We start from the raw sequence: 9,349 nt of genomic DNA on the forward strand, positions 1-9,349 counted from the left end.
CTGTATGACACTATCTGGGCACTGTATGGCACTATCTAGGCACTGTATGACACTATCTAGGCACTGTATGGCATTATCTGGGCACTGTATGGCACTATCTAGGCACTGATTGGCATTATCTGGGCAGTGTATGGCACCATTTAGAGACAGTTTGGCATGATCTGGGCCCTGTTTTAAACTAGACACTGTGTGGCATTATCTGGGCACTGTATGACACTATAAAGGCAATACATGGTATACTTTAGGCCAAACATGATACTCTCTGCTTGCAGTGCACAGATAATATCACACAATGACTACATGGCATCCATATAGATACTGCTTGTAACTAACAGAACAATGGTAGATATAGATAATATACCAGGGGATCCTAGCGTAGCAGGGCGCCCACTGCTGCAGTCTTAAAGGTACAGTACACACAACGCCTGCAATACAGTGCTCAGTAACTGCCGCAGTCAGCAGGAATACATCAGCTCTGCAGAACCGCATGTACGGTATATGAAGTCACTCAGGAGAATAAAAACAACTGTAGGCGATCGAGTAATAAAGAACAGACCCCAAACTGAATAGAGTCAGCTGCCCTGAGAAAAAGGCGGTAATATTTCATAAAGTGCCCCAATATTCACAAACATCTGGAATAAAAATGTCGCCAGGGTGAAGGCAACGAAGAAAGGAAGTCTGCAAGATGTTCATCTAGTCCTGGAGGCAGAAACCAGATTAATATTTACACAGATAATGAATGCTACAGGTAATAATGAGAAATACTGCAGGAAATATTACCGCAAGTGCTGAACTACCCCGAATATACACAATAATATATTCATAGGAGCGGTATTATAGTAGTAATATTCTTGTACATAGGAGGCAGTATTATAGTAGTTATATTCTTGTACATAGGAGCAGTATTATAGTAGTTATATTCTTGTACATAGGAGGCAGTATTATAGTAGTTATATTCTTGTACATAGGAGCAGTATTATAGTAGTTATATTCTTGTACATAGGAGGCAGTATTATAGTAGTTATATTCTTGTACATAGGAGCAGTATTATAGTAGTTATATTCTTGTACATGGGAGCAGTATTATAGTAGATATATTCTTGTATATAGGAGCAGTATTATAGTAGTTATATTCTTGTACATAGGATCAGTATTATAGTAGTTATATTCTTGTACATAGGGTCAGTATTATAGTAGTTATATTCTTGTACATAGGAGCAGTATTATAGTAGTTATATTCTTGCACATAGGAGCAGTATTATAGTAGTTATATTCTTGTACATGGGAGCAGTATTATAGTAGTTATATTCTTGTACATGGGAGCAGTATTATAGTAGTTATATTCTTGTACATAAGAGCAGTATTATAGTAGTTATATTCTTGTACATAGGAGGCAGTATTATAGTAGTTATATTCTTGTACATAGGATCAGTATTATAGTAGTTATATTCTTGTACATGGGAGCAGTATTATAGTAGTTATATTCTTGTACATAGGAGCAGTATTATAGTAGTTATATATTTTTTGTACATAGGAGCAGTATTATAGTAGTTATATTCTTGTACATAGGAGGCAGTATTATAGTAGTTATATTCTTGTACATAGGAGGCAGTATTATAGTAGTTATAGTCTTGTACATAGGAGCAGTATTATAGTAGTTATATTCTTGTACATAGGAGCAGTTTTATAGTAGTTATATATTTTTTGTACATAGGAGCAGTATTATAGTAGTTATATTCTTGTACATAGGAGGCAGTATTATAGTAGTTATATTCTTGTACATAGGAGGCAGTATTATAGTAGTTATAGTCTTGTACATAGGAGCAGTATTATAGTAGTTATATTCTTGTACATAGGAGCAGTATTATAGTAGTTATATTCTTGTACATAGGAGCAGTATTATAGTAGTTATATTCTTGTACATGGGAGCAGTATTATAGTAGTTATGTTCTTGTACATAGGAGCAGTATTATAGTACTTATATATTTTTGTACATAGGAGGCAGTATTATAGTAGTTATATTCCTGTACATAGGAGCAGTATTATAGTAGTTATATCCTTGTACATAGGAGGCAGTATTATAGTAGTTATATTCTTGTACATAGGAGGCAGTATTATAGTAGTTATATTCTTGTCCATAGGAGGCAGTATTATAGTAGTTATATTCTTGTACATAGGAGCAGTATTATAGTAGTTATATTCTTGTATATAGGAGGCAGTATTATAGTAGTTATATTCTTGTACATGGGAGCAGTATTATAGTAGTTATATTCTTGTACATGGGAGCAGTATTATAGTAGTTATATTCTTGTACATAAGAGCAGTATTATAGTAGTTATATTCTTGTACATAGGAGGCAGTATTATAGTAGTTATATTCTTGTACATAGGATCAGTATTATAGTAGTTATATTCTTGTACATGGGAGCAGTATTATAGTAGTTATATTCTTGTACATAGGAGCAGTATTATAGTAGTTATATATTTTTTGTACATAGGAGCAGTATTATAGTAGTTATATTCTTGTACATAGGAGGCAGTATTATAGTAGTTATATTCTTGTACATAGGAGGCAGTATTATAGTAGTTATAGTCTTGTACATAGGAGCAGTATTATAGTAGTTATATTCTTGTACATAGGAGCAGTTTTATAGTAGTTATATATTTTTTGTACATAGGAGCAGTATTATAGTAGTTATATTCTTGTACATAGGAGGCAGTATTATAGTAGTTATATTCTTGTACATAGGAGGCAGTATTATAGTAGTTATAGTCTTGTACATAGGAGCAGTATTATAGTAGTTATATTCTTGTACATAGGAGCAGTATTATAGTAGTTATATTCTTGTACATAGGAGCAGTATTATAGTAGTTATATTCTTGTACATGGGAGCAGTATTATAGTAGTTATGTTCTTGTACATAGGAGCAGTATTATAGTACTTATATATTTTTGTACATAGGAGGCAGTATTATAGTAGTTATATTCCTGTACATAGGAGCAGTATTATAGTAGTTATATCCTTGTACATAGGAGGCAGTATTATAGTAGTTATATTCTTGTACATAGGAGGCAGTATTATAGTAGTTATATTCTTGTACATAGGAGCAGTATTATAGTAGTTATATTCTTGTACATGGGAGCAGTATTATAGTAGTTATGTTCTTGTACATAGGAGCAGTATTATAGTACTTATATATTTTTGTACATAGGAGGCAGTATTATAGTAGTTATATTCCTGTACATAGGAGCAGTATTATAGTAGTTATATCCTTGTACATAGGAGGCAGTATTATAGTAGTTATATTCTTGTACATAGGAGGCAGTATTATAGTAGTTATATTCTTGTACATAGGAGGCAGTATTATAGTAGTTATGTTCTTGTACATAGGAGCAGTATTATAGTAGTTATATTCTTGTACATAGGAGCAGTATTATAGTAGTTATATTCTTGTACATAGGAGGCAGTATTATAGTAGTTATATTCTTGTACACAGGAGCAGTAATATAGTAGTTATATTCTTGTACATAGGAGCAGTATTATAGTAGTTATATTCTTGTACATAGGTGCAGTATTATAGTAGTTATATTCTTGTACATAGGAGCAGTATTATAGTAGTTATGTTCTTGTACATAGGAGGCAGTATTATAGTAGTTATGTTCTTGTACATAGAAGCAGTATTATAGTAGTTATATTCTTGTACATAGGAGGCAGTATTATAGTAGTTATATTCTTGTACATAGGAGCCGTATTATAGTAGTTATATTCTTGTACATAGGAGGCAGTATTATAGTAGTTATGTTCTTGTACATAGGAGCAGTATTATAGTCGTTATATTCTTGTACATAGGAGCAGTATTATAGTAGTTATATTCTTGTACATAGGAGGCAGTATTATAGTAGTTATATTCTTGTACATAGGTGCAGTATTATAGTAGTTATATTCTTGTACATAGGAGCAGTATTATAGTAGTTATGTTCTTGTACATAGGAGGCAGTATTATAGTAATGTTCTTGTACATAGAAGCAGTATTATAGTAGTTATATTCTTGTCCATAGGAGGCAGTATTATAGTAGTTATATTCTTGTACATAGGAGCCGTATTATAGTAGTTATATTCTTCTACATAGGAGCAGTATTATAGTAGTTATATTCTTGTACATAGGAGCAGTATTATAGTAGTTATATTCTTGTACATAGGAGCAGTATTATAGTAGTTATATTCTTGTACATAGGAGCAGTATTATAGTAGTTATATTCTTGTACATAGGAGGCAGTATTATAGTAGTTATATTCTTGTACATAGGTGCAGTATTATAGTAGTTATATTCTTGTACATAGGAGCAGTATTATAGTAGTTATGTTCTTGTACATAGGAGGCAGTATTATAGTAATGTTCTTGTACATAGAAGCAGTATTATAGTAGTTATATTCTTGTCCATAGGAGGCAGTATTATAGTAGTTATATTCTTGTACATAGGAGCCGTATTATAGTAGTTATATTCTTCTACATAGGAGCAGTATTATAGTAGTTATATTCTTGTACATAGGAGCAGTATTATAGTAGTTATATTCTTGTACATAGGAGCAGTATTATAGTAGTTATATTCCTGTACATAGGAGCAGTATTATAGTAGTTATATCCTTGTACATAGGAGCAGTATTATAGTAGTTATATTCTTGTACATAGGAGGTAGTATTATAGTAGTTATATTCTTGTACATAGGAGCAGTATTATAGTAGTTATGTTCTTGTACACAGGAGCAGTATTATAGTAGTTATATTCTTGTACATAGGAGCAGTATTATAGTAGTTATATTCTTGTACATAGGAGGCAGTATTATAGTAGTTATATTCTTGTACATAGGAGGCAGTATTATAGTAGTTATATTCTTGTACATAGGAGGCAGTATTATCGTAGTTATATTCTTGTACATAGGAGCAGTATTATAGTAGTTATATTCTTGTACATAGGAGCAGTATTATAGTAGTTATATTCTTGTACATAGGAGCAGTATTATAGTAGTTATATTCTTGTACATGGGAGCAGTATTATAGTAGGTATATTCTTGTACATAGGAGCAGTATTATAGTAGTTATATATTTTTGTACATAGGAGGCAGTATTATAGTAGTTATATTCTTGTACATAGGAGGCAGTATTATAGTAGTTATAGTCTTGTACATAGGAGCAGTATTATAGTAGGTATATTCTTGTACATAGGAGCAGTATTATAGTAGTTATATTCTTGTACATGGGAGCAGTATTATAGTAGTTATGTTCTTGTACATAGGAGCAGTATTATAGTAGTTATATATTTTTGTACATAGGAGGCAGTATTATAGTAGTTATATTCTTGTACATAGGAGACAATATTATAGTAGTTATATTCTTGTACATAGGAGGCAGTATTATAGTAGTTATATTCTTGTACATAGCAGCAGTATTATAGTAGTTATATTCTTGTACATAGGAGCAGTATTATAGTAGTTATATTCTTGTACATAGGAGGCAGTATTATAGTAGTTATATTCTTGTACATAGGAGCAGTATTATAGTAGTTATATTCTTGTACATAGGGGCAGTATTATAGTAGTTATATTCTTGTACATAGGAGCAGTATTATAGTAGTTATATTCTTGTACATAGGAGCAGTATTATAGTAGTTATATTCTTGTACATGGGAGCAGTATTATAGTAGTTATATTCTTGTACATAGGAGCAGTATTATAGTAGTTATATTCTTGTACATAGGAGGCAGTATTATATTAGTTATATTCTTGTACATAGGAGCAGTATTATAGTAGTTATATTCTTGTACATAGGAGCAGTATTATAGTAGTTATATTCTTTTACATAGGAGGCAGTATTATAGTAGTTATATTCTTGTACATAGGAGCAGTATTATAGTAGTTATATTCTTGTACATAGGAGGCAGTATTATAGTAGTTATATTCTTGTACACAGGAGCAGTATTATAGTAGTTATATTCTTGTACATAGGAGCAGTATTATAGTAGTTATATTCTTGTACATAGGAGCAGTATTATAGTAATTATATTCTTGTACATAGGATGTAGTATTATAGTAGTTATATTCTTGTACATAGGAGCAGTATTATAGTAGTTATAGTCTTGTACATAGGAGCAGTATTATAGTAGTTATATTCTTGTACATAGGAGGCAGTATTATGGTAGTTATATTCTTGTACATAGAAGGTAGTATTATAGTAGTTATATTCTTGTACATAAGAGCAGTATTATAGTAGTTATAATCTTGTACATAGGAGGCAGTATTATAGTAGTTATATTCTTGTACATAGGAGCAGTATTATAGTAGTTATATTCCTGTACATAGGAGGCAGTATTATAGTAGTTATATTCTTGTACATAGGAGCAGTATTATAGTAGTTATATTCTTGTACATAGGAGGCAGTATTATAGTAGTTATATTCTTGTACATAGGAGGCAGTATTATAGTAGTTATATTCTTGTACATAGGAGCAGTATTATAGTAGTTATATTCTTGTACATAGGAGCAGTATTATAGTAGTTATATTCCTGTACATAGGAGCAGTATTATAGTAGTTATATTCTTATACAAAGGTGGACCCTGTCCTCTAATGTGTGTGAGTGTGTGATAATAGGGTAGATATTGCGGCATTCACTTGTACAGACGGGGGAGGCTCACACACAATGATGTATCTGGGAAGACGTTTTGTTCAGATTGTGCTGAATGTACCGTATCTTGTGTCATTGTGTTCCCGGGTTAGAAATCTTCACAGCTCCTTCTAATCACCTCTCCCGGCCTTGTCCTTATATTACAGCACAGACGACTCCCACAGACATTCCACTGATGTAAGTGACGTCCGGATTCATAGTGAGCCGGATATTTGCTTCTTATATCAGAAAAAAGTAATGAATCTAAATATATGTGTGAATTTATGAAAAGTGGACTAAAAACTTTAGCGTTCAATACTATATGACCCTTAGGGGCCGTACACACAGTGGATTTTGCACCAGGAATTTTGGAATGGACACCGTGCCAAATTTCCGGCGTTGGCTGCGTGGTATCTGACTTCCATTGTTTTGAATAAGAGGCAACGTTGCAGTTCATGGCCCATCGGTTAAAAGACAGGACCATGACAAAAAAGGGATGTGACCCCTCTTGGCCCGGTGTGTTGACAGACGTCAATCGAAGCCACCGTGGATGTCCGTGCGTGGTTTAGCTCCATTGAGTGAACAGCCACGGCAGAGATAACCACGATTACCTTCAAGGTGTATGTGGCGGATTTTAACAGAATCAAAATCTCCTGTGAAAATGGGCCCCAAATTCACACTGTTTTGCGTGTTCAGTTTATAGCTCCCAACATACCCGCTAAGCTTGTCCATAGTTACAAACTAGATGTCAAAACAGCTCTTTTTGGGCCGTCTTCTGACCAATATACATTATTTTACAGCAAAAAGTGTGTAATAGAGTTATAGATTAATAGAGATCACAGCATCTGAATGGTGTAGATAAAGATAAATCTGTATGTAGTGAGCTCCCCCTAGTGGTGACTGTATAATCTGTATGTAGTGAGCTACCTCTAGTGGTGGCTGTATAATCTGTATGTAGTGAGCTCCCTCTAGTGGTGGCTGTATAATCTGTATGTAGTGAGCTTCCTCTAGTGGTGGCTGTATAATCTGTATGTAGTGAGCTCCCCTAGTGGTGGCTGTATAATCTGTATGCAGTGAGCTCCCTCTAGTGGTGGCTGTATATTCTGTATGTAGTGAGCTCCCTCTAGTGGTGGTTGTATAATCTGTATTTAGTGAGCTCCCTCTAGTGGTGGCTGTATAATCTGTATGTAGTGAGCTCACCCTAGTGGTGATTGTATCATCTGTATGTAGTGAACTCCCTCTAGTGGTGTCTGTATAATCTGTATGTAGTGAGCTCCCCATAGTGGTGACTGTATAATCTGTATGTAGTGAGCTCCCTCTAGAGGTGGCTGTATAATCTGTATGTAGTGAACTCCCTCTAGTGGTGTCTGTATAATCTGTATGTAGTGAGCTCCCCCTAGTGGTGACTGTATAATCTGTATTTAGTGAGCTCCCTCTAGTGGTGGCTGTATAATCTGTATGTTGTAAGCTCCCCCTAGTGGTGGTTGTATAATCTGTATGTAGTGAACTCCGTCTAGTGGTGTCTGTATAATCTGTATGTAGTGAGCTCCCTCCAGTGGTGGCTGTATAATCTGTATGTAGTAAGCTCCCCCTAGTGGTGGCCGTATAATCTGTATGTAGTGAGTGCCCTCTAGTGATGACTGTATAATCTGTATGTAGTGAGCTCCCCCTAGTGGTGACTGTATAATCTGTATGTAGTGAGCTCCCTCTAGTGGTGGCTGTATAATCTGTATGTAGTGAGCTCCCTCTAGTGGTGGCTGCATAATCTGTATGTAGTGATCTCTCTCTAGTGGTGGCTGTATAATCTGTATGTAGTGATCTCCCCCTAGTGATGGCTGTATAATCTGTATGTAGTAAGCTCCCTCTAGTGGTGGCTGTATAATCTGTATGTAGTGAGTGCCCTCTAGTGATGACTGTATAATCTGTATGTAGTGAGCTCCCTCTAGTGGTGGCTGTATAATCTGTATGTAGTGAGCTCCCTCTAGTGGTGGCTGTATAATCTGTATGTAGTGAGTTCCCTCTAGTGGTGGCTGTATAATCTGTATGTAGTGAGTTCCCTCTAGTGGTGACTGTATAATCTGTATGTAGTGAGCTCCCCCTAGTGGTGACTGTATAATCTGTATGTAGTGAGCTCCCTCCAGTGGTGCCTGTATAATCTGTATGTAGTGAGCTCCCTCTAGTGGTAGCTGTATAATCTGTATGTAGTGAGCTCCCTCTAGTGGTGGCTGTATAATCTGTATGTAGTGAACTCCCTCTAGTGGTGACTGTATAATCTGCATGTAGTGAGCTCCCTCTAGTGGTGGCTGTATAATCTCTATGTAGTGAGCTCCCTCTAGTGGTGACTGTATAATCTGTATGTAGTGAGCTCCCTCTAGTGGTGGCTGTATAATCTGTATGTAGTGAGTGCCCTCTAGTGATGACTGTATAATCTGTATGTAGTGAGCTCCCTCCAGTGGTGACTGTATAATCTGTATGTTGTGAGCTCCTCCTAGTGGTGACTGTATAATCTGTATGTAGTGAGCTCCCTCTAGTGGTGGCTGTATAATCTGTATGTAGTGAGTGCCCTCTAGTGATGACTGTATAATCTGTATGTAGTGAGCTCCCTCTAGTGGTGACTGTATAATCTGTATGTTGTGATCTCCCCCTAGTGGTGACTGTATAATCTATATGTAGTGAGGTCCCCCTAGTGGTGA

This window comes from Bufo bufo, chromosome 3, assembly GCF_905171765.1.
Source record: "Bufo bufo chromosome 3, aBufBuf1.1, whole genome shotgun sequence".
NCBI lineage: Eukaryota > Metazoa > Chordata > Amphibia > Anura > Bufonidae > Bufo > Bufo bufo.